Source organism: Melanerpes formicivorus, unplaced genomic scaffold (genome assembly GCF_026170545.1).
Source record: "Melanerpes formicivorus ecotype bairdi unplaced genomic scaffold, bMelFor1.0.p_v2 SCAF_10, whole genome shotgun sequence".
Taxonomy (NCBI): Eukaryota; Metazoa; Chordata; class Aves; order Piciformes; family Picidae; genus Melanerpes; species Melanerpes formicivorus.
The window spans coordinates 11,713,274-11,740,982 of NW_027142362.1; the positions used below are offsets into that span (position 1 = coordinate 11,713,274).

General features: G+C 38.1%; 1 long non-coding RNA gene across 1 annotated transcript; it reads right to left on the reverse strand.

The window, feature by feature from the left end:
* Positions 1-155: 155 nt before the first annotated feature.
* Positions 156-27,023, reverse strand: LOC137443749 (uncharacterized). The gene is made up of 3 exons (XR_010987979.1): positions 26,943-27,023; positions 3,359-3,424; positions 156-236 (listed from the first exon to the last, which is right to left on the reverse strand). It is a non-coding gene; the product is annotated as an uncharacterized lncRNA (long non-coding RNA).
* Positions 27,024-27,709: the final 686 nt, after the last annotated feature.

Here is a 27,709-nt window from a genome sequence, read left to right on the forward strand (position 1 = left end):
TAGCTATCTATTTTCCATGGAGCTATGCACTCCCTTTAAAACAAGCCTTATGCAGATAGATGTCTGATTTTCCTTATTAATTAAGGAAATTTTCCATATTAATTAAGGGAGCTGAGGAAGGCAAGAAAAAGGGAAATATATAATAGTTCACTTACCTGAGAAAAGCCATGCAGCTGGGTGTGATCTGTTGTATAAGTCAGAAAATAGGCATCCAATCAATTGTACTCTCTTGGAACCTTAATAAAGGAGTGTTTTATAGCAAATGTTATCATAAAAACTTGACAATAAAACAAAGATAGTGACTAATTCTGCACTTTTATGAAGGTTGAAAAGAGTAATCATAAATAAAGTAAAACAAAGTAAAAAATGAAAAGGAAAGTAACTGAAGGAAGTGGTAGTGAGCCCACATCTCCTATTCTCAAGTCTCAAACTGCTTAGCCTAATGAAAATATGTCAAAACTGACACACAGAAAGAGTCTGCATTCTGCTGCAAGTGCAACTTCCACTGAATTGTGTAAAAACAAGGCAACATACAGCGCCAACACTGAGAAGAAAAGGTTACATTTGAGTCCTTATGCTCCATGGGTATTGCATAAGAAATATTTTTTTCAGGAAATCAGTTTAGTGCTATTGTTTGCTCAGTATTAAAAACATTACAGTATAATCAAAGGTTTCTAGATCTATCACAAAACAGTGAAGGTAGCATCTCCACAGGCTACAATAAATATCTTAAATCTCACCAGAAATCTGATCAGAAGACTTAATCTGTCTGCTGAAGTTTTGCAGTTGTCTCTTTTGCTTCTATGCCCAACTACCAAAGATCACCCATGTAACTAGAAATAGAATTTAGGCTCTACTCAACATTTTACACAGAAGAGACAAGAGAATATTGTCATCTTCTCCACCCTCACAGCAATTACAGCTGCTTACTCGACAGGTATATGCTGTGCAAGAAGCATACTCCAGATACTTTCGAGAAGTATATTTCAAGCGAAGAGCTAACAAAAATAAACAGCATCAAGTGATCAGACTTTGAATATAACACAAAGGCCACAGCATCTTGTTGGATTTTCCTCACAAACTTTCCCAAAATTACTTTTGCACAAAGGAAGATTGCAACGCAGTCAATGTTTTACTTAAGGCTGTGAGTCTACAGCACATGTCTAGAGCTGAGACAATGTCTATTACTTTCACTATTGGATTTCTCTTTATATTTTCACTGTCTGAGGAATTGTTGTTCTATATTTTCCTTTATATTTTCAGATACCTAAATGTATGGAAGCATTTTACAGGAGTTCCAAAGCTTCCTGAGAAGTGACTGGCCTTTATAACTCTTGGAGTATGTGCAGTTAATTGAAAAGTTCTCCTCTCTATATATTTTCTCTAAACAATGGAGAAAATATATATGTCAAACAGAACCCCATCCAGGTATGTGTGTAAACTTGAAATAAGAATGCAAAAGAGTTATTTATAAAAGGATGAAAATACAAAGTATTATTTATACAGTGCCAAACGTATTCTTGGTTCTTATCTGTTCTTACAAGCAGCACTTTGTTCATATATGGAAGAAGTAATCTGAAGCCATGGCAGCTGAGCTACAGTAATTTTGATATAATGGCAAAGGAAAAGATGCCAACATAGTACCTTTTATGTGCATGTTAAACTTAGCTTTGGTTGACAGTGTGCCCACTGCAAAACATACACAATACCTATAGGAATGATAAACAGAGCCTTTCCCAAAGAAGATTTTATTTGTTTCTTCTGTGTCTTACTTACTAAGTGCATAATTTAATCTATCAATTCCATATCTATTGAAGGGATGCATCAGGACTTTTGTGAGTCTTGTCCAGACACATTTCATAGTTTCATAGTTTCATAGTTTCATTCAGGGTTGGAAGGGACCACAAGGATCATCTAGTTCCAACCCCCCTGCCATGGGCAGGGACACCCCACACTAGATCAGGCTGGACAGAGCCTCATCCAGCCTGCTCTTAAACACCCCCAGGGACGGGGCCTCGACCACCTCCCTGGACAACCCATTCCAGGGTTTCACCACTCTCATGGTGAAGAACCTCCTCCTCACATCCAGCCTGAATCTCCCCACCTCCAGCTTCATTCCATTCCCCCTAGTCCTATCACTACCTGATATCCTGAGAAGTCCTTCCCCTGCCTTCCTGTAGGCCCCCTTCAGATACTGGAAGGCGACAATTAGGTCACCTCGGAGCCTTCTCTTCTGCAGACTGTACAGCCCCAACTCCTTCAGTCTGTCCTCATAGGAGAGGTGCTCCAGCCCTCTGATCATCCTCGTGGCCCTTCTCTGGACACGTTCCAGCACCTCCACATCCCTCTTGTAATAGGGGCTCCAGAACTGGACACAGTACTCCAGGTGGGGTCTCACCAGGGCTGAGTAGAGGGGGAGGATCACCTCCCTCGACCTGCTAGCCACACTTCTCCTGATGCAGCCCAGGATCTGATTGGCTTTGCGGGCTGCAAGTGCACACTGAGAGCTCATGTTGAGCTTTTTGTCCACCAGCACCCCCAAGTCTCTCTCCTCAGGGCTATCCTCCAGCCAGTCACTGCCCAGCCTGTATTTGTGCCTGGGATTGCCTCGACCCAGATGCAGGACCCTGCACTTGCTCTTATTGAACTTCATGAGGTTGGCCTGTGCCCACCTCTCCAGCCTGTCAAGGTCCCTCTGGATGGCCTCCCTTCCCTCCAGCGTGTCTGCTGCACCACACAGCTTGGTGTCATCAGCAAACTTGCTGAGGGTGCACTCAATGCCACTGTCTATGTCCCCCACAAAGATGTTGAATAAGATAGGTCCCAGGACTGATCCCTGAGGGACTCCACTTGTCACTGGCCTCCACTGGGACATGGAGCCATTGACAGCCACTCTTTGGGTGTCAATGTCTTTTGAGAGGAGCTATCCTGCTTCAGTGTGCTGCACCACAGCTGCTATCCCAAAGACCTAGTCAAAACTGAGACCTCAACATGCAACTGTAATAACCAATATAATATGAAACATTACTTTTTCAATGGTAGCTGTAGTCCTTAAAAATTTAAACAAGGAATGAAAGAATACTATTTTTTGGTATATAAAGAGTATGAAGGACAGGGTTCTGGATATTCTTTTCTGAAGTTAGACACATTTACTATGTTCACATCTCTTTTTAAGTCTTGTAAGCTAACACCATCTTATTAACTTTTAATATATGAAAAATACTCACTATGGGAAATGTAATGTTACTAATGAGGTACAGATCTTCCCCCTCACTGTTATTTCCTGTCCATCTCTGTGATAAGTAACCATGTATCGTTGTATATGGACATGTACAAGATAAGTGGGATAGCTGCTTACCCATCTTCAGTCCCTGTGGGACCTTGATTAGCTAGTAAAAGGCAGAGGCCACATCAAACCGATGCTCTGCAGAAGAAATCCAAACAAGTGCATTAAGATTCTGCCCTTGTAGTGCCAGCTAGTGGGTTTTTCCACAGATGGGGAATGCAGACTAGGATCTTCTAAAGCTAAAAGATCTTGCAAATCACAGTTTTGTCCCATCACCTAGTAGTTTCCAATAAGATAATCACAAAGCAATCTGCAATAAAAGCATAGACAAATACTCGATTTCCAGAAAATATCTCAGACTTCCAAATCTACAGCAATATTCCCCTGCTTAGAAAAATGGAAGGAATTCATTTGCTTGTTAAACACACAATTAAAAAAAAATGAAAGCTTTTCTTTACTGAGGACTGCACACAGCTTTCAGCTACTTTTCTGCAAGCCACATAGAGACACAATTTTTTCTAATAAAAACCACAGCCCTTCCACAGCCTAACCAAAAGTTAGACTGCCAGGACCCAGCTGATACTAAAAAAAAAGATCACAATAAGTTTCTAAGATCATTATTGAAAACTTGTGGAATGTTCCTTCCCGTAGCTTTGGAAGCTAATTACACTGTCTGGATGTTTCAAGTATTTTTCATAGGCAACAAAACATATTGATGTTAGAGGCCATATGGAAAGCACTTCCTTGCTTCCCTCTCTGCCCATCTTCTTGTCCCTAGCCCTTCTTACCACTCTGGCCGAACCCTAAAGACAGTAAGTGCAAGAAATGGCATGATCATCCAAGGAGTGCTGGAAAGCACTGTTACAAACACACAAGCAATATCAAACATGGCATAGCTAGCAACAAGCAGAAAAGAGCACTGCACCCTGAGGCCTGGTGACATGGACATTCATAAAGATTGGAAGGTTAATCTGGAAGGCAGGAGACAGAGAAGACCAATGAATGTCCTGCCTTCGCTCCTGCATACACCAGCTACTGAGAACCACCAGAGGAGATCAACTTGTACACGTGGCTTCCCCCATCCACAAAGGGTAATTAGACAAGTGCAGGCCAGCAAAAGGATTACCTTGGATTCCTGTTCAGCAAACTTTTAGCTAGGATGATCAGTTAAGGAAAAATTATATGTTATATATATTATATATCTCAAATGTGAGATACAGTCAGCATAGCTCAGGGATACAGAAAGGTGTTTTTCTAAATGGCTGTTTTGGCTTCTTCTCTTGGAGTCCAAGAACAACAGAACATAAATGAGAAAACTAGCAGTGGCATTGAACATCCTGGTCTCCATCCATGTGATATGAGTAGCTTCTCTTATTTTAATTCACTCTTGTTTGCCCACTGCTTCTTTAAGAGTTCCTCATCTTGACAATTATTAGTATTTTCAAAACAGAAATCCTACAAAATGGAAGGGTTTAGTAAGACTATGTATGTCTGAAGGCAAAAGCATTCATTCCATTTACATCTGACAAGCTTCTTTTAATACTATTTCTACAAGCTCTCAGCCATTATAAAGCAATCTGTTCTCTTCTAAAAAACAAAAACAACCCAAGAATAAAAATGAAAACTCAAGAAAAGTGGCTTCAGCCACTGGTCAACATTTAAACAAAAGCCACCCCAAACCAGCAAACCACGCGGAGCAGACCAAGGTCTGACTTGAAGCCAACTCATGTGAATTTCAGGTCAACCAATGCCTAATAGCAGCTCCACGGGGATTAGAAGCATTGCCTGCTACTAAAATGAGCAACCATAAATGTAAACTCACTCATCCATTGAAGTAATGTTGAACATTTACTGAAGCATGACTTAAATCAATACATACAATTCCAGATAAACTAGTGAAAATTTGTTCAGCAAACGAATACAGCCCAATCAGATTTAAAGGGTCCCACCCTGGTACCACCTACTGTTACAACTTTTCCTGAAAGGTTGATTCAATACAAAACTGCTTTGTAGCACTTCCACGAGCTTTAGATTTCCTGGCCTTCAGTGAGGTGGAGGCTAATTGCTGTTTCCCCAGAAGTCTGAAAGTGGCACATTGGGCATTTTGTCACATAGTTTTCATAAATTAAACAACATTTGTAAGTGCCCAAATATCAGGTGATCGCTATCCATGCAACGTTATAGCATCCTTGGGCTTGTTGAGTGATACACAGATTCCTGAGATTAGGCTGTTGGAACTATCTAAATGGATACAGTGTTTATTTATAAGCTTTAGCATACCTGCTCATAATTTATTTATAATAATTACAAAATTTTTTTTAATAAATCAATTAACTTCCATTTTATAGAATGAAATATGTGCTGCCTGTTGTCAGGCTTTACACTGGCTAAAGGTCCTCTAAATCTACTTCTTCTGATCCTTGAAATTCCATTTTTCAAAAACATTTTTATTTTACAATTCCTTTGAAAAGTTTAGTAAAAGGAAGATGAGAAGCCAGGCAAGGCATGTTGATAAACCACGAGTTATTATCTTAGCTTTCCTTTAAAACAGAAGTAAACAAAGAGAAAAGAATATACAGCCAACCTTCCATAAACAAAACAATAAATAAAAGGTAAAACTAGCACAAATGTACAGAGTGTTCTGTGAAATAGTAGTTTCTGAGCTTAAGAAAGCTCACTGGGATCTAGGTCAGTAGGTTAGAAAGAACTGAGTTAGTGAAAGAAAGATTACTGTCTTTCAAATTTAGTATACCAGACAAATAGCAAAACTTGATTTCAGCAAAGTGTTTCTGACATTATATTGCATGTAGCTGTGCAGCTAAGACCAGGTCAATAAGATTCTTTACAAAATATAGGGAAGGAAATGTAAATACACCTTCTGTGCCCCACTTCTCCCCAGGTACCCACACAGTGGTAATTCTAGAGAACATGGTATGCAAACTGTAGATATCTGTTTCTGCAAGAGCACCACACAGAAACAACAAGTTAAAAATCAATTGCACAAATCAAACTGGCATTTAATCTTCTTTTATGTTCTTTATTTAAAACATTGTAACATTCCTTTATGGTCTTTATTAAAAAAATAAAAGAAGAAAGGTTAAAGACTTTTATAAACCAATGTAACTGCCATGTCAGAGCAAAATCATCCTACTATAAAGGATTCTCAGTAAAACTTTAAAACAGATAGCGAAAAGTTCTAATATATTTGACATGTTTTATCACCTAACACAAAACAAAAACATAGAATGACAACAGCAAAGAAATGCTGCTGCCTTAATAACCAAATCTGCTAGTGTAAAATGAACCCTTGCTGTGAATGCTACACCAGATTAATATGCATGAAAATCAATAGGTTCCCTCCTCAGACAAGATCTTGTAGCGCCATCCTACAATCCATAGCAAGTTAGTTTTGTCATAGAAAATTTGAGATGGCCTAGCAGTAGTATTGCATGTATGTATCCAATAGGCTGGAATGACAACTTTATTCCAAATGAGTTGTATTGGCTGCTCCTAGCACTGCACAGGCTTTGTCTTTTACTGCCTTCCATTTGGATTATGCTTTACCTTGCAATTCTATATGATCTCACAGTGAATGATTACAAAGCATTTATAAATGTCAAGTATTGATGTGATATTTAACTCATGCGGTTGAGGAATATTATCCATATTTTACCAGTGAAAGGACTAAGGCACAGATTGGTTAAGAGGTTTGACCTAAAAAGCGATCTCAAAAATGGGTATTGAACATCATGGTTATGCCTGAGCCAGACAAATGCCTTACCCTGCACCTGGTGTTAAAACCACGCCTCACTGAAAGTCTGTGTCACAGTACTCTTCCCACAGCTTCACTCTAAATATATGTGAAATTAGAGGTTAAATCCCCACATTTCACGTCTGCAGACAATTTGGAAAGGCACTGTGCCTCAATATTTCTTTTCACTGACATCTAAACTTTTTTCCCCCTTTTCCCCTTTCCCACTTTAGTATAAATTGCTACATAGGGGAAAAAAATAAAATAAAAGGCAGTAAGATTTTCTCTCTGCATGAATTCACCTCTAAATTATTCAGATACAATAGCTATATATTTACAGGTCTAAATAAAATGACTTACTTCAAACAAACTGGTAAAAATATTTTAATATTAACTGTGCAGAGGTGAAAAATCAGATGCACAGGTAGTTCTTGTGCTCACTACAGGTGGAGGCTACAGATCCCAAATGGAGGTATGTCTTAAAGCTCACTGAGGTTATTGAGAAAAAGGCTACAAAGATTTCAGCTGTGGCCAACAGGGGGAAATTGAAGCTTATTTGACTTCTGCAAAGCTGCAAGGACACTTACTCACTAACGACCATGAATTACCTAACCCATCTGGGACAGTTGGAGCTTTTGCAATAGCCATCACAGGGGCCAACATTTCTGATCCCTTTGGTAAGGTCCTTAAAACCTTACATAATTTGACATCAACCAAATCCCCTCCCCATCGCCCTAAGTTCAGAATCAGGCCCTGAAAGAACACTGTACCAGCAGGATGTACTGTAGGCAGAATACTCTCACTTCTCTGCCATATGGTATGGGGGGGGGGGGGGAACAAACTGATTGCTGCATGATTGTTCTGCTTTTCTCTGTAGCTCTTGGGCTGACTGTATGTTTTCAGGTGTGTTAAGATATGATGCCAGACTAAAATCTGCCTTAAACAAACTCCCAATAGCTCTGATATCACTTTTAATTTATATTATAATCTCTAGATTCTAGTTGCTCCTTGGTGATTTTTTTTTTTTCCCCCCCATAAGCACATCTGGAGCTGCAAAATGACTTTGTGTAGGAAGCAACCATGTGTATTAAATGATATCCTTCTATGCCTCTTGCTTCTTGGTGCAATCTGACCTCTTTCACCAGAGTGGCCAGTTGAGTCCCACAGCTTCTGGGCAATTCTTACTGTTTTACCTAAAGCAAAAAATTCCTGGGAGTGTCCACAAATCTGAACCGGCATCTGTTCTTTTCCTGTTGTTTCTTCTTTGAAAATATAAACAGAATGTTAATTACCTTGCCCTGATTTTATCCTGCTGCTCAGTTTGTTTCCTTTTAACTTCTGAATCTATTACCACCTGCCAATTTGTCTAATCCTGTATTCTGGCAAATGTAAGGTTTTAGCTGAGATTCCTGCAATGAGCCATATTCCACCAGGTCAACAAGACTCAAAAGCCAAATCTGTTACAAATGTCACTTCACCCTTGGCTCAAAGTGAAATCTACATATAGAAATTATTTCATAAATTTGTTCAGGGATTGTCTTTGTATTCTGAGGAGTTTGACAGTCTCTCACATGCAATAGAATGTGTCGCAGGCTTTGAAGATATGTTTCTCCAACACTTCTGGACTGTGCTGTCCTCTTCATATTTGTCATCTTTTGTTCTTAAATGACTAATAAAATAAAACTTTAAAGTAATCTGGAGATTTTTTCCCTATTTCTGACCACACAGGAAAAAAAGCCCTGAATCAGCATTTTCACACGTGCTTAACTCTATAATTGTGTGTGGTGCTAAATTAGAGAGCTGTGCTCAGGTTTCATATTACAAGGACTACTTTAATTTTATACAGGAAAAAAAAAAGTAATATTTCACACTACATTTTAATAAATAATTAATATTAAACTGCATCTATTAAATAAAGGTTCAAACTTGCACAGTGCCGTAAGCTCCCACTGGATGGTGTTTATCAACTTGCAGAATCAGGATCTGGTACAATGATATTTGGAATGCTCTTCTGTTTCATACTGTGCCAGTTCAATATTGCTAAATACAGGTGTTTAAAAAGCATAAAGTGGTCCATCGAATATCAAAAGATTAGCTTGATGCTTGCCAGATCTTTCAGAAATAAATAAATAAATCTGGGGCTCTGCTTATTTGCCTTCTGGGTTTTTGTTGGTTTTGTGGTTTGGTTGTTTTGAGGGTTTTTGGTAATTTTTTTGATACTCTGGTTCAGTTGGCTCACGTTTTCCTGTTTTATCTCTAACCATAAAGGCTAGAACTCTTTTTTTTTTTTGATGGAAGCTGAAGTTTGCATCTACTCACTAGCCTGAAGGAGCAGACTTTGAGAAAACATCAAATATCATTAATGCTCATGGGAAAATTGTAAAAATGGGCCATGCTGCTTGATAACTCACTCATTTACAAATTTTAGTAATAGACATTGGTGCTTTTAACCACTGATGGGAATTTGCCAGGTTCTACTACTTACTTAATAGTCTTGTGTTGTTTGTGGCATTGAAATTACTGTGGCTCAGAAACCTACCCTACAACTGCCACAATGTTGCCTGCCATGTGAATCTGGAACAGATTTGCTCCTAGATCAGTCGGGGGGTTTACTTTTTATGTTGGAACAGAAACAGTGTCTTAAGGCTAGAGTAGCTGTGCCAATTGTTTTAGTAATGAAACTGAGTAGACAAAAACTAATACACACTCAGGCTCTATCACTCTTAGTAGCACCATTGTTCCAGTGATGGCCCTCTCTGAAGAATTAAGAGTTCCATTTGAAGGCTTGTTCCCATGTCAGCTTTTCATCTGGCTATATTAATTGGCTTCAGAATTAAAAGAACCAACCAAGCAAGTAAACAAAAAACCCTAGACATTTTAGAGTATTTTTTTTTAACCCTGCATACTGTGAGAAGAATAAAATCTCATGCTATAGCTTGTACCTTTCAACCTATGCTTCTTCCAGTTCATACAAGACTACAGCAGTAGGCACAAACCAAAATTAGCTGAGAAAAATGAGGGTCTTTTTTCTCATTGTCTTTCAAAAATCACTTGTGTTGGTAAGTGGGTAGAGTAAGTATAGATGAACTACACAGAAATCCACCTCATTTAAGCAGACTGTTTTTATAAATTGACAAATAATAACAAAAGGGATTTCAAATTATAAAATGGTTAAATGCCCAGATTTTTTTCCTTACTGTCTCATTGAGCTTTACTTTATTTCAGGATTAATAAGCTGCTATGCCTAAAATTATTGTTGGTGAGTCAGTATTTGTGTGCCAGTGCTCTGTGAGGCAGTCTCAGTATTCATTCCTGCACATCCCTAAGATTTTGATTTTTGAATTTGCAGTCTTACTAGGTTTAGAATTTCCTTGAACATAGAACTGTCTTGGCCAAGGAAGCTTTAGAGAACTGGGCACTTTAACTGGTGAAGTATTATATGTATGTGTATGTGTGTATACAGACACACACACATATATATAAATATGTATATATAATGCACTCTCAGACATTCACACAGCAGTGATTGGAGTGGTTGGAGTACTGGAGAATGTTGATACCTTGATATGTTTTCTGATTGTACTGTAGCTGTGCTTGAGGCAGAAATTCTTCAGAAGAATGAGCAAATGAACACCAAGTGGAACTGTTTAATTTTTTTTTTTAAAGGGCTGCCTTTTTTTTGTTTTTTCCCAAAGGGACAGTAATAATGCCAGGAATTACATAGCATACTCTTTCAGAACTGATTTGATTTAATATTTTCATAATGCTCATGAATTGCAAGCTGTCAATTGCTTGCACTGGGAAACTGTGTTTAGGAACACAGGCAAGACTAGATTTTCCAGGGGGCTTAGAGAATGTAATCTGCATATTGATTTTGCCAACGTCCTCCTCCACTTTTCATTTACCCCACCTGAAAGGAGAGCACCTGCATTTCTGCATAAGTATGTTCTATCAAAACCCACCCAACTGCAATAGCAACCTTATTCTGCACCTGAACAGTGGCCCACCAAATCCAGCAGCCTTTCTCCTAGTAAAATCCAGTATCAACAAAAGGCTTTTGAAACTAAGTAATTGATTTCCATTTGCAAAGAGCTCACGAACTGAAGTTGGTGGTTTGCACGTAGTCTTGAAAAGTTGGTTTCAGACTTTGCGGATTCAAGACTTAGAAGTCGGGTCGGAGAATTTTGTTAACATCGGGGTGCATTATGCAAACAAATGAAACCTTCTAGTTTATTTATCTATCCTTTTCTTTTTTCCTTTTGTTTTTTTTCCTTTTTTTTTTTTTTTTTTTAAATTGATGTCTACAACACCTATTTGGAAGAAAGCATGACTGCCACGACTGACCACTGACACTAATTAATAACTTCCAGTGCGCAGTTTGCAGCAAACAATGCAGTTAAAGAAAATCCTCTGGTTTATTTGCTTTTCAAATAACCCCCAAACATAAAAGTCTGTAAATAAAATAAAATTATAAATTAAGATAAAATATCACCCTTTTTCTTTTTCTCTATAGCCTCATGCATTCCTTTTAAACATGAAATAACTTTTGAAGGAAGGATGGCTGTGGTGAAAATCAATATTTTTCCTCTAGCTGAGCCTACTTCAGAGAGAAGTCAGATCCTGCCTATGCCCTCTGCTTGCATCTAAAAATTTTAGGTTTCATTCCCTGTGGTAACTATCATAACTATACAGCTACTTCATACAGTATATATTGACTTTGTAAACTGTGGTTGTTCTCTGGTGCAGGGATCAGTATTCTGGACTGAGCATTCAAGTGTGGAAACAGGAAAAGTCTGACATGTTATTAGATGCGTCCTTACTCATGCTCTTTGTAAGATTTCTTACATATCCCTGGATAGAAAATCAATGGTTACATATGAAGTATCTGTGGTTACCTATAGGAAAGCAACAAGATGCCTCCCCTATTTGTGAAAGAAGCTTGGCTTTCTCATTTAGCAATGGAGGACTGTAAAAGGCAAAAAGGTAGCTGATAGATAATAAGCCTTAGCTTTGCCAAGTTTGTTGTTAGAAGTGCCAAAAGACACAACGAGCGGGAAGTGAAGCCCTACATACAAACAGTCCCTTGCTAACTATGGTATAAAGATTTGCCTTTGAGCAGAACAGAATCTACTGCTTCTGCAGAATAAGACAAAATTAATGAGGTAGTGTAATTGTAACTTAAAGAAAAGTGACTGCAGACCCAAAATGGGAAAGCAGAACAGAACTAAAGAGAAAGGTACTTTTATACACAAAGCATTAATAAGTCTCAGAACTTAAAATAAGCAAGTTTTTTAAAAAAAATAAACAATAGAATAATTTTTTTTCAGTGGAATTTTATTTAGGAACAGGGACTTGTATAATTATCAAATAACAAATTATTTCCTGCTCCCAAGAGCCTTCCATCTAAGTGCCAGTCAAAAGCATCAGAGAGAAACATTGCTAAGCTGTCAGTCAGTTATTTGCTTAAAGTTTTTAAACTAAAATGTGGTCTTAGCATCTGTAGGTTATCATGTATCAGCACTGGGCTCACACATGTTTGTTGCAGAGTTGGCAATTACAGCTCTAAGATGTAGGCAAGTTCTACTCTCTCACATTTCAGATGTGAAAACAAAGCAGATTAGGTGCCCTTACGAGACTGTACTGTCTCTGGTTGAGGAATCATGCCCTACTAAATAGGATAGGCCAGATTTTGCCCCTGGTCATGTGCCTTTGTCAACCCACTGACAATATTAACTATAAAATAATATAAAGTGACACAAGGATTAAGCATTTTTACACCTTAGAAAGTAGTGAGCTCACCTAAGAACATCCAGGCATTCTAGGCTTAAAACTAGTTATATCTTGCAGCTGCTGAATGTTCTTATTGCAGAGCATACGTATTACATAGTGTGCAGGTGGCAGTCATATCCTATCAGTATTGGAAAAAACACTTTATTAAGCATATGCAGTGTGACAGGGAAATGGAAGACAGCCAGGAATCTGATCTTACCTGGTGCTCTCTGCTGCTGCTTCACGGTCTCTTACCATGCTCAGAAGTCCTAAACTTTGTGTTTGCTTCAGGCCTGGAGCGTCAAAGTGTATCAGTTGTTTTACAAAGCCACACAGCATCAGTATGACATGTGAAACTAGCCAGTTCTACAGCTCTTTACACTTGGAATGTTTTCATGATATTGAGCCTTACAAGAAAAATGTCAGCCCAGCCTGATCTTTAAGCCTTTCACCATTGAATCAACTCAAGTATGTCACAGATATTTAACAGTCACTGTAGAGATGGGTGAACCAGTTTGTGGAAAATCCTGCCCCAGCATATGCTTGCTCCAAAAGCCCTCCCAACCCTCTCTAAAGTTCATATCACAACAATGGGAATCATCTTTCTTTGTTACTCCTTGTTAATTTCGTGTCATTACACTGCTGCTGCTGATGTAGCAAAGCCACCATCCATCACCATAGCCAAGCACTTTACTTTAGTTTAGTCTACCCAGCATAATTATGAAACTTAATTTTGGCAAGGCAGATAAGCAAACACCTAATTTAAGGGATGACAGTCACTTTACTGAAACAGGCAGGGTGTTTCACATGTGCTTAAATACTTGGTTGCATTTTTCTTCTTATACAACAAGCCTTTTTTCACCGGAAGTAAAGTAATTCTGCCAGGGAGGTGGGGGGAGATGTCAGGCATTCTAGGAAGCATGTGCCAGCAGTGAATTTGCTGGTTTCTCTTTCTCTATATTCTCTATTTTACCATTATAACTTCCCTTCTCCACTACTTTTCGCCCAGGTTTTCTTCCCGTTTATTTTCTGATTCCCTCCTTTTTGCTCACAGACTCCATACCTTTATGCCTTTTGCTTCATAGTTTTGTCCAGTATAGAAAGAATTTAGTACTTATTCATAATTTTGCACTACTCTGCCTTAAATGCCTATGTACCAGTGTGCAAGCAGAAGCAAATGACCTGTGTGAATGCTGGTGAGTATCTTGTTCTCTGTGGCTCACAAGGTAAAAAGCCTGTCACTCTTAATTGCCACCACAGATGACCTTTCAGCCTGAGTTCTGAAGTTCAGTCATGAATTTTGGTATTTTCCAAGCACGTGTTTTAAGTGAAGACTATGTGTATGTGTATGCAGCCATGGGTCATTAGACAAAGTGAAACCACCAGCTTGTATGTCGTAGGCCACCGAACAGCCACCAGCTGATAATGACTCTCCATTATTAGCAACTAGGGTCAAATTCATGCCAGTGACCTAGAAGAAAAGAGCTCCCTATCTCATTACTTACATTCTGAGTTCTGTAGTCCTACCAACAACTCCATTTAGGTCTTAAAGTAAAAGAATAAGTCACAAAAAATGAAATAAAAAATTCAGGAAACTAAAGCTGGTACTTCAGTAAAAGACATGCATGGTCTATTACCACTTTAAATGCCACTCTGTGCATGAAATTCTTCACTCATAAGCTGATAATACATGCTTAGCATACAGGTATCTTCTTACACAAAACAGCTGAATAACTATCAACAGAGGTCCATAGGTATGATAGAGAAGCAGTTCCAGTCTGTTGAGTGAATAACAGACATCCAAAGAAATACCTGAATGTTTTTTTTCACTTGACAGACCTCTTCTGAGCTGCTCTTGTCTGTTCAGTAAATAGAAAGACTAACAGAAGCCTCCAGAATGCATTTTAATAAAATAGGTATTTCAAAATATTCCTTAATTCATACTAAGCTAAACAGAAAAGTGAAGTGCATTGACAAATATCAAAATAGGAACCCCTTGTTCAAACATGTAGGTTTTAAAGTCTTATTCTCCATTTCAGTTTCTTATGAAATACTTTTGTTTTCTGTTTGGGGATTCTAAATAAGTGTTGTAAAATTCCAGGATATTTAGACATAGGGAACTCAAATCTGCAGGATATCACTAATATGATACTGATCCAGCAAAACAACCTGCTAATGTATGTTTTACTTCAGTGAAATCACTAGTCAAATTTTAGGATTATTTCTAACAGATCTGGGAATTGAAAGTCTTTAAAACCTAATTTAAATAATTTTATCCTCAGCTGGTAAACAGTACAAAATCATGAACTATAAGTTCTTTCCCCCCTTATCTGTACTACCATATAAAACATTTCTGATGTAAATACCCTAATGTTGTCAAGGCATTCATTAAAGTATGAGACCTGATAGCCTCTAGATTAGCAGTTAGGCTGTATTGGTATCTTTTGAAACACTGAATCCCACACTTGGGCTTAGACAAGTAAGTAGTGTTTTATTTTACTATAAATTAGTTTGTGAAAAACTTATTATTTAACTATTTATTTGGGCTTTTAGAGATGATATTTCTGCTTATAGTAGGCTATTAGCTACCTTCAGTGCAAAAAAATATGCTGAAATATTGTGTCCAAATTAGTTTTTTGCCTGAAAGGGAGCAGGAGTGGAACAGTGATGATAAGAAAACACTTTGGGTAGGTTGTTCTGGGCATGAGAGCAGCCTTGCTAAATCCAGGTGTTTCAAAACCAGGAGAGAGCTCCCCAAAACACAAAACTGGATCAAACATCACAAGATTAATATCTGTCTGTTTTTCTGTTTTTCTTTGATTTACTTTATGGCTTCTGAGACTTCATTTTTAAATGAAAGATGAGATTCTCACCTAACCACAGAATTTTGGAAGCTGTGAGTTTAAGAAAAGCATTATTCTGAAAACTCCATCTGCCTCTGCTCTTGCCCACCCTCTCTTACCTGACATCTACACTGAAACTGTGAGGAAGGGACTGTACAAGCCATTTTGCCAGGGCTGCACCTCTTGGGTTCCCCAACACACTGAACCACTGGGCTGCCGGTTAACGTAGCATTAAGTGTTGTGGTAGTGATGCAAAACAAAATTGATGACCCAATGCAACTGTTCCTGCACTGGAGTCCAGTAGCAGTATCACTTCAACTTAGTTGCACTAAAGAGAGGCATATCTTTATACATCTTGAAAACACAGTGGTGATTTACAAGCATTAGCCAACACTGCCCTTGGAAACCGCAGCAAAAGAAGAGTTACTGGTGTTTGTAAAGGGTTTCTCAATTTCAGTGAAGGGTTTTTTCTCAGTTGTTCAAGAGGACTGGAACACTAAGCATTCAGTTCTGTAACATGGAATTGCAGTATATATATTTATGGAGTTGATCTCACTAATCAGTTACTATAAATGCCCACAGCATATCACAGGTTACCCAAGTAAATCCTGCTGAAATTTCTAGGATGGCAGCCTTCTATCTGCATTCATAGAAACCAGATCCCAACACAAACTACTAAATTTTTCAGCTAAAAGCAGAACGTCCATCACCAAATAAGTCTGATTATTCGGGTTATGCAAAGAGCTTTCACTTGTTTTCTTCTGTGAAGGGCAGTCTGTGTAATTTGAATCTAAATTTCACACATTTTTGCTGACTTTGCCTCTATATAAATTAAGCTGAAGAAATAGATTCATTTTGCCTCAGAGGCTTTATGTGATTCCAATATGTTTACCTTGAAGTTTGTGATCTGCTTATGATTATCTTTTAAAAAGAGAAAAATATATTAATTGAAAACCGAGATGTATTAGCACAAAAGAAAGTAACAAATTCCTTTCCCTTCCATTCCTTTCCTTTTTTTTTTTTTTTCTTGCCAGCAGAAAAACAAGGAAACATGCACAGCTGGTAACCAGGGAACTACAAGAGACAGATGGATTTCTGTTTGACTTGTACACTATGCAATGCTGACTTTGCAAACTGCTTTGTGACAGAAGACTTGAAAATGTTTGCTATCTATAATCAAGCAAATTAATTACAGTGTAAAGTAAACAGGAGTCCAGCACTTCTTGTAAATGAATTAAGCTCTTAAAAATCCTAAATTTTCAGAAGTTTTCAATTTAAAAGACAAATGTAGAATTTACTAGCAAGACCTACCTGAGTGTTTAGGTATAATAAGTTAATCTAGTTAAAACAGTGCTTTAAAGGCAGTGGTTTCAACTAAACTAACCATAGTTGCCTGCTGCTACAGGAATGGCTCTGTAAATGTCTGTATATTCATGCTGTTTCAAATCACATAATACAAATAATATAAGACTGGAGAGAAGCAGCTCAGTAACACTGAATTTAAAGGAACTGAATTAGCTGTTTCAGTAAGGCAAGCAGGCATTCATTTTCCTTTGACTAATTTGCATCTTCACAAACATCTCAGTATAAGAGGCTCTTTGGCAAGAGCTCTTCTTTTGAAGTAAAGATTATGAGGTTTTGTTTAAATAAAAAAATGTATACATACAGCCCTTCCTAATACAGTAGAAATACATAAAAGACCCTCAAGACCGTGGCCTCTTCACAGCCAGGACATACGATGCTACCTCAAAACTGAACAGAGATTTGATCTTAATGTTACCTGATGTGTACTGGTATGCCAGTCAAAACATACATACATCTAAATGTATACATACCTATGTATTTCAATGCATATATATATATCCATGTCTAGCACAACACCACAATTTAGTGGAAAATCATATTATTTTTAAGCCTGACAATCAGCAGTGGGGGGAGGGGGGGGAAATCAGCACTGAGATATCAACTAGTGACCCCTGCATTTGAGACTCAAGGCATCAAATAGTTCTTACATAAAGAAATTCACAGATAAACTCTTCATATGAATCCATTTACACAGAGTAAGTTCAAGCACAGGGTATTACATGACTGTGTTGACACTGAGGAGAGGTTTAATGAGTATTTTCAAAATAGTGTTCATAGAATGCATACAGGAAAAAAACAAACAATTGATTCAATTTTGTAACCACTGTTAACTCCTCCAGCTGCAGTGGATTTACAGCAAGAATTCATATGATGTACTTTGCTTAAATGGATTGGCCTGTTATCTTTGGCATAACATCTGTCATTCCAAGATGGTGATGTTTCATGGAGGGAGTAGGTAGGAGCATTCAAACCTCAAATACAACTCTTGTACCTATTCTGCCTACTGGAAAGATAAATATGAACAACCATCCCTCCATAGATAGCTCTCATTCAATAAAGAACTAAATGAAGCCACTGAATTTTTTACAGCTTCCTCAAAAATCCTTTCCCAAACACAGCGCATGGGGTTCCTGCTGCACACTTCCACAATGCCAGAAGGTTCCCCTAGATGCCAGTATAACTAGCCTTAGAGACTGTCCTAGTTTCAAAGTTGTTTCCATGATACAAAACATGGAAGGAGAGACAAGGTGAGTATGCTGACATAAGCAGGTTTCCTTGAACCCACTTCTGGGATAGTGTTATTTACAGTGTTTAGGAAACTATCTGATCTCTGAATCTGTTTGTCTAGTTTAGTCTAGTGAGTACACACCTAAGTAGTACACCAGCCTAGTCTAGCAGTCAGAAAACATTACTATATTCCTAACCTGATCATCCCAAGCTTATGCAACTGTGTTTTCTGTCTTTCCTACTAACTTTTGAATCTATTGGCCAATCTGAAGAAATGTGATAGAAGAACAGTGATCTCAAAGATACTAAGTTCTACCCAGCTACATGAAAACTGATGACTAGATAGATGACTGGTCTCATTAAAGGGAAAATTGCAACGTGAACTCAAAAGTTCTATTTTGTCTGGCTTACTAGATGGACAATCAACACACATACACCTCATAACCAGCCACAGGACATGCTGCCTCTTGCCCAGCTAGTAATAAGGTATAGCAACAAGACCTCAGGATACTGTGTATGGACTGCAAGAGAGGACAAGAAAGCACAGGTGGAAGACTTGAGGTCCTGGATGCAAGAATCATAAGATACATGAGACAAGGTAGCTGACACTACTATCATGGAACTGTGCAGAGTCATAAGATTAAAAGGCAGAAGTGTAGGTGTTGACTTTCAACATTCGTCGTCACAGGGAAGGTGTGTAGTTGGTGGTTATTCTTTTTGATTTTAAAGGACAGAATGTGTATCTGAGAATCTGATCTTTAGGTTAGGTGCTCAGTCAGAAGTCAGTGGGCCTATACTTAGTTGTAGAAACCAAAGATGGCAAAAGTGAGAGCTAAGATAATATTTTCTGCAGAATATTTGTATCAGAAACCAGAAATTCTCCACAATGTACTTTAAAAGCAAATCCTGCACTGACCACACTATGCCAACCCTGCTACAAACTGTGTCATTGTGTGGCTGTCACCAAGAACATGATAGCAAATTAAGGAGTTTCCACTGGCATTCTCTGCTGTTACCTATCATATACAGAGGTGGCATAAATTATCTTCTAGGTCATGCAGATGTTTGATTTATAGTATATCTCATATCAGAACATACTAATAGAATAAAACAGGGACTACCTGGTCACATGCCATATTGCTCCATAGTAAGATATATAAATACTATGGAACATCATACCTCCTTAGCAGTCTGTGAATGTATTGACTGTTTCAGGTGTATGTTGTATAACCTAACTACAGTATTCACAAAGACATGGAATAAATTTCCCATCCTCAGCTACTGCAGCACTGTGCACTCACATGCTTTACTCTCTGACAGTGGTTCACAGTGACCTCCAGTTGTTAGTTTTCAGTGTGCTGAAGAAAACTAAAGAAAATGGGCAAAGATCACAAAGGTGAAGTTGCATTTTCAGTAGTTATCATTTCTCATACAAAACTTCAATAAAATCTTCACCAATAGAATAAGGAAAACTATAGAAATTGATTGTTTGCTCAAAAAACCCAGGCTGCAAATGAACTGCAATGTATGGAGCATCACCATTGCAAAGGAAATGGTCCTGAGCATGCAAGGATTTTCTTTTGAAGATAATTCTACTGATTCTGAGTGGGGCACCCAAATTCAAAACTGGACCCTGTAGTATCTGAGTGTTCTCAAAATACATTTTTTATACAAATTTCATGCTTTTGTAGATGCATTAAGCTGTGTGACTAAACAATAAAGATACTTTTCATACGATGACTAAAAAAAATGCTATTCTCCCCAAGATGACCTGTTTAATGGATGAGGGAAAGGCTGTGAATATTGTCTACCTGGACTTCTGTAAAGCCTTTGACACAGTTTCCCATGGAGTTCTCATGAAAAAAAACACCTGGCTGGTCATGGCTTGGATGAGCACAGGATCTGCTGCATGAAATGCTGGCTGGCTGGCCGGGCCCAAAGAGTGATGGTTGATGGCATTAAAGGCAGCCCTCAGGGCTCAGTATTAAGATCACTTCTGTTTAACATCTTTATTTATGACCTTAGGTAGAGTGCACCATTAGTAAATTTGCAGATGACACCAAGTTAGGTACGAGTGTTGATCTGCTTGAGGGCTGAGAGGCTCAACAGAGAGACTTAGACAGATTGGATCAATTGGCCAAGATCAATGGTTACGTGCTTCAACAAGGTTAAGTGCTTGCACTTGGGCCACAATAGGCCCATGCTGTGCTATGGGCTTGGGGAAGTGTGGCAGAAAAGTTGTCCAGAAGAAAGGGACCTGGGGGGGTTTAATTGGCAAGTGGCTGAATATGAGCCAGCAGTGTGCCCAGATGGCAAAGAAAGCCAATGGCTTGTATCAGAAAGAGTGTGACCAGCAGAAGTAGGGAAGTGATTGTCCCCCTGTACTCAGTACCAGTGAGGCCACACCTTGAGTACTGTGTTCAGTTTTGGGTCAATACAAGAAAGACATTGAGGCACTGGAGCAGGTGCAAAGAAGAGCAACTAAGCTGGTGAAGGGCCTAGAGAATGAGTCTTATGAAGAGCAGCTGAGGGAACTGAGACTGTTTAGTCTGAGAAAGAGGAGGCTGAGGGGAGACCTTATCACCCTCTACAACTACCTGAAGGGACAATATAGAAAGGTAGGTGCTGGTCTCTTCTCAGGTAATTAATGCCAGAACAAGAGGGAATGGCCTCAAGGTGTACCAGGGAGGTTTGGGCTAGACATTAGGAAAAGCTTCTCTGCGTGGTCAAGCATTAGAACAGGTTGCCCAGGGAGGTGGTTGAGTCACCATTCCTGGGTATGTTTAAAGGTTGTTTAGATGTGGTTCTTAGTGATATGGTTTAGTGGTGAACTTGGCAGAGTAGGGTTAATGGTTGGACCTGTTTAATCTCAAGGGTCTTTTGCACCCTGAATGATCCTAAGATTCTACGAAAGGAAGGCAATGACTGTACAAATAGTTCAGTACATGGTAACAGAATAAAGGCAAGAGTTTTGATCTACATCTCTGACTCATGTTCATGAATTCGTTAATCTCAGTGGATTCATTCACCTCTGTCCAAGAGTAAAAACTATTCTCAGTGAAAGATTAAGCTGCAAATGGTAACATTTCCTCAAACTTGTGGCTGACAAAAGCCATTTCATTGTCTGGTATATGTTAGATCTCTGCTAGGGTTGCTGTGAATTAAATCCCTCTACCTATAATCCTCAAAGGACTGATGCTTCATCTGGGAATCAACAGACATATACACTAGTGACAATGCTGGAAAAGCTGTATATGAAAGGTTCTTATTAAAGAAGACTCAACATCTGGAGATATGCACTAGATTTCTGGTTCCTTTGCATCCCCAGAATGATACATTCAGCTCAGAGCTCTTGAGCCAGGCTCAGGAATTAGCCCCAAATTAATTTACCCATCTTGGTATTTCTACTGGGCTCATCAACATGTCAGCTTGTTAAGATGTGCTTAACTGCTTACTCAGTTGAGTGCTATTGTTGCCATCAGCATTTCTTGTGGATTTACAATTACCCAGTGTACAGCTTGAATCCACAAATTCCTGGCATCTGCCATTAGTAAGGTTTGGGACAGGACTCTTCAGCTCATAATCAATAAATTAAATAAATATCCCTATAGTGCATAAAAATCTCTGTTTTCCCAGAGCAGAAGAAAAAGCATCACCTACCTCTTTCTTTTTATAGTCCATTAAATTCTATTTACTATACTTCTTTATAATGAAGCAAAAATACTATCTGGTAATACTTTCCTTAACAAACAGCAGTGCCCTGAACAGGCTGAACTACAATAACTTCAATGTCTATAACACATTTGAGAAAATTAATCATGCCATAGCTTAAAAACCAGTGGCATCAGTCCCTTAAGAACTGGTTTGTAACAAAGCATCTCTTAAAAAGTATGGAGCACCACAACTTCCACTGAACTCGGTGAGACTGACACTATGTTTTAATCTTAAAATGTTTTTTGCATATATGTGGGAGGAAAATATGCCAGTCTATCACACAGTTTATAAACTGTTTTGCTGAGAAAAGTTCATCTTACACCATTAAATGTTTAAATTTACAAGCTCCTTTCTAAACCATATTAAAGCAGATCTTACTCTGACATATTTGCTCTTGGTGCTTCCTGATCTTTAGTTGACTAACCAGAGAGTGTTATTTTTGATTTGCAGGTGCAGCTTTCATTTATGCATTCCCAGTGGGTTTTTGCGTGCATTAATGAAATTTGTTAGAAGCAATCACCTGTGGCAGTCTCTTTTGCTTTTCTACATCCTGTAGATCAGCAGCATGAAAGCATTTACACAGAACTACTTACACAGGTGATTTTTGTCATTAAGCAAAACACGTAGGCACAGAGCCATTTGTCTCTTTCCCAACAACAAATTCCTGTTGCTGTCTAGATTGTGACTTTCAGGGCTTGTCAGGTCTATCCCATGTATTTAATATTCGTGCCAGTCTTTTGCCAGTTGACAGTTAAAACCAACACAGCTCACTGTGCAAATGTTCTGTCTGGGTTTTAAAATCAGATCTAGGGTTAAACTAAAGATTGTACCAACTGTATGTCTTAAATCCATTCATTCCATCTGACCTGCAAGTACACATCTGCTGCATGTTAGCCTTACCCTGCTGTCTGACAGTGGCACACATTTGAATCCTCATCATTTTGATTAAAGACTTGGTTTTGTTAGGATGTCATGTACAGTATATCAAAGGAGATCAGTAACCAGTCTGAAAGTCAGATGACAAAGAAAACAATCAGCACATGCACAGTTAAGCAGAGTTTCATGAAAAGAAGGCTTAATGTAATGAGTCATAATTTGGAAAAGTGTAAGTGGTCTCAGTACTCAAAGCTCATAGTAAGCAGTTCAGGATTTTAGAAACAGCCACTAAGTATGGACAGTCACAAGAGATATGTTGTCATAGGCACTGTGCTACTCTGAGTACAAATTGGTTATCTCAACTAATCAAGTTGTACAGCACTCAGATTTAGGACAGGCAAAGCACGCCATGCTTCAAAACATTTGGTAATAATTATTTTGTAAAGTTTTGGAGATTTGTCCAGCTGTTCAGAAAATTAACATAGATTAGGGAATTGTCTTTCCTTTAATCAATGGATAATGAAGAGCATTTGTGCCTGGCCTACATGACTATCCAAAATACTAACTCTGACTTTCTCTAGTAAAAATATCAATTTTTGCCTTACCACATTAAAAAAATCCAAACCAACCAAAACAACAAAACCAAACCCTCCACCCTGCTAGTTTCTGCTTTCCTGAATGATTTCTGGATTTAACATCTTAACCTCTTATGCTTTCTAATTGTGTTTATTAGTATATCTATATGAGTGCATCTATATCTGTGTGTTAAGACCATTATTAATCATAGTAATGGCAGGAAAAAGAAAGAAAACTTCTAAGCCTACTGGAAGAGCAATAATGTTCCAGTAAGTTCAAGGTCTGCTAGGATTAAGATTTTGCTGATCTGAGGCACCTGTTCTTCAAATGAATGCAAAAAAAAAAAAAAGATGTGAATACAGTTCCCAAAGAAGAGAGGAAAGATTAGCTTGTCCTAGGAAAAGACAAATCCAGATATTTTCTGAGAGAAGATGGTCAGGGTTAGCTGCCAATCCTACCAAAACAAAACTTAAGGCTTCCTGTTTGTAACTGTTTATTTGATGGCTACCTCTCTACATGTCTTTATATGATATTTTACAAATGACAGTTATGTAAGTCCTTTATATATGCATTTATTTCTCAAGGCATGCAAACTACAAACCTCTCATTTAACTTTAAGACTGTGTGATTATATTTTGAACAGGTGGGTGGATGACTGAGCCCAAAGAGTGGTGGCAAGTGGAGTCAAATCCAGTTGGTGGACAGTTACAAGCGATTGAGTCACCATCCCTGGAGGCATTTAACAGATATGAAGATGTGATGCTTCAGGACGTGTTCAGTGGTGGACTTGATGGTGCTGAGTTACTGGTTGGATTCAGTGATCTTAAAAGTCTTTTCCAACCTAAATGATTCTATGATTCTAAACAGACTAAATTGTTTTTTATACAGAAATCAGTCTTTTTATGATCCCTCAGTCCTTTTGGTTATATCACTGGAGGGTTTCACAAATGAATAATTCATAATCACTCTAGCTGTCCACTGAAGGATCAGGCTTCCATCCAGTATACATATGGCAATTGTGCCCTAAAGCTCTGGGTTTTAAAGACTGTAAAGAAATGCAGTCAAGCATAAAGCAAACTACCTGTGACCAAGAAACATGTGTTCATTAAAGAACACCTCTGCAGGAGGGAAACAGTACAGCAGCTGGTAAAGCTGCATCAGGGTGGATTTGCTTGGGTCACTATGTTAAACACATTTGTAAGGAAAAAGCAGCTTCTTGCACATTAAGAAAGATATTACATGAATACTACTACTAACTGGAGAATAATGATCTCGATCATATGATTAATATATTTCCCAGGTTTCCTTTTAAAATCATCTGTGTTGTTTTAAGGTAGTTAAGGGCATCCTGTGTTGTATCTTCTGCGCTGACATCAGCAGAAAATTTTCCATGGTATGCTAGCATTTGTGCATGATCTTCAGCAGGAAGCTATCCTTTGGTCCTCTAAGTCATGTGCTATTTATTATATAACTAGGATAGCAGCTGATGTTTTCAGAAGGAATTATGTGAATGGGGACCTCAAGCATTTTTTGGTCTTCAGTAAAAATCACCTGAAGCATTTAGGTATTTTGAAAATTTCAGTAACCAGGTTTTGAAAGAGCTTTTGAAAGAGCATGAACACAATCCTGTACATCATTGTTGTGAAAGAAATCTTTGCTTTATTTTTGATATTCATTCCCCCTCTATCTTAGACCAGGCTACAAGCAAGTCTAACATTTACTTACAAATTTGAGTTCACAAGTCTTTGTAAACAATAATTTACAGAGTAGGACTTTCACTGCAACTTCCTTGCAAAGATTGACTCAGCATCTCCACGTTCATAAGAAAATGTAGATTGCTATATGGGTGTGCCAATCATATTATAAGTGATTTTGATTTGTCTTGCTTTTTATAGACTTGACTTTAAGACTTGACTTTAAAGAACATCCAAGCACCTTACCAGCTCAGAATCCATAGATTAGTGGGATTCCTGCTGTGACTTATTTTCTTAGTTCTTTTTCAAGGTCTGTTAAATCATTCTGTTTTGAGACACTGGAATAAACTTTGGACAAAGGCAAGATTGCTCTTATTCAGCAAAGTTCTCTTTGCTGCTCATTGTAAAAGAGATAAGTTGATCTTTATTGTAATGATTAGTATCAGAAATGATGATGCAGTTTAGGCTCACTTATTGACTGTAGCAAAGGTACATTCATTAATTCTTTGCCTTTTCCCCTCAAGTTTTTGTTTCTGCAAAGTAACCACAATCAGATGTTTGCACCCAGAACATCCCTTCCACAGACATCCTGTCCAAATATTATTTTTTTTTCAGGATTTCCTTTTTTTCTTTCTGAGGCCATTTGACAGTTTTGGTAGAGAGTATATTGGTTTGGGTGTTTTTTTTTGTTTGTTGGTTTGTGTTTCTATACATTTATATATATATATATAAATATATATGGTATTTCTCAATTACTTAACACACTGAGGTCTGTTCATGTGTGTTTGCTGTGATCAACAAATCACGGCTCTATAGTAAGAATACTTATTCAGGACAATCTGCAGATGTAATAACAAATCTGTGTTCAGTTTCAGTGACGTACAAAGTCATACTCCTTAGCTATCCAAAAAGCTGCTGCTTTACATCCATGCAGAATGAGTAGTGCCATGGCCTTCCTTCAAAAAAGCAGTGCAGTGTAGCTCCATTTAAAAAATGTAGGGATGAATGAAGCCTCCCTCGTTATTTCTGGGACGTTTGTGGCATCTATTTCCACTAAAAGGACACTGCAACATGAAAATGAGCCTACTGAGTCACAGGAGGAGTCTGTTCTGCCCTGCATCCTATCTTCAACATAAGTGAGTGCTTAGAGAAGAGTAGAAATAAAACAAATTCTGGGGAATAGAGTCTCAGAGCTACTGATGCACTGCATCTGAAGGCAAATCTTTGCTTAGTTCCTTCTAACATGGGCCTGGCCATTTACATATAAATGTGATGTTTTCTTCCAGTATCTACAGTTTCATGCTTTTCGTCTTACTGAACTGTAAAGTATTTTAGGAAATTAAGATCCTACAACAACAAATGTGCATATTCATCACTAACAAAGCAGACTACCACTGGCAGAAACTGAGAACTTTGTAAATGCAAACTCTACAGCATTGTGCCATAGTATGTGTCTATAAAATGAAGTTTTCCAATATTGTGTCTTTGGTGTCACTTAGGGGAAAACCAGAACATTTTAGCAGCAAGTTCATGGAAGCCGTGTTAGAACAAGAGGCCATCAAAGGCATGTGCTAATTCTCTTCCTTGGTGCTCAGCCAGCAGATGGGGCTATTAAAGTCACATGAATGAAACAGAGAAACAGTCCAATTTGCGAAATTAATGAAACTCTTCTAAGTGGTAAAAGATAGAATAAAAACCACTTTACAGCTTAGGAGAGATTTGGGTGCATTCAATAATACAATAATTTTCTGTAATTTTTTTTTTTTAAAGCAATGTGCATGTGCTTTCTAAAACAATGTGCATGTGGTGGAGAGCAAACCAAAGGTATTGTGCATACTCACTTCTTTTGTAAGGATCTCATCTTCCCAATTTCATTGCTTGAGATAAATCTCTTCCAGAAATGTGACCAAATGATATCAATGTGATACTTTTAAAGTAAGATCTAAAAAAAGGAAAATAAGTAAAATATCAGTAAAGGTGTTAAAGGTGTCGTGATTGCATACCAAGTACTAAATCTGTATAATTTCAGTGTTTTGAATTGTCATGGGAATAGCTGAGTTCCCATCAAGTTAAGTCTTGCACAGGTAGCAGTCATGCTTCTCTTTTCTTAATGGTGCTGCCATCACTCCCTTCCCTGTTGACTATTGTTCAGGTATAATTATAATGTGCCTGCAGAAATCCCATTAAAAGTCTAGCTTTTGTTTGTAAATTATATGTATCATAAGGTTTATGGCTGATTTTTGTGTTAAAAATTCACAGAATTCCAAGTAAAGGGCCTTAATTTTATTATTTTTTTTTCAAGAAGAGCAGAAGTAAAAACCATGTCAGTATTTTAAATTGGAGATTTGGGCTCTTTTCTCCAGCTCAACCAGATCTGCCTTTCAAATACTACAAAGGACAATTGGGCATTGCCTAAAGGCTGACAGTTTGCAGGCAACACAGCTAGTGAGCAATTTATTTATTAAGGGCACAGCAGACATGTAATTCAGCTGAACATTTTGCCCAAACCTCAACCCAAAAGTGCTGTTAAGGACCTTATGTTCTTGAATTTCTCCTGGCCCTACCCAAACTGTATTGCTGGAGTACAGTTTTGCTATCAAAGCTGATC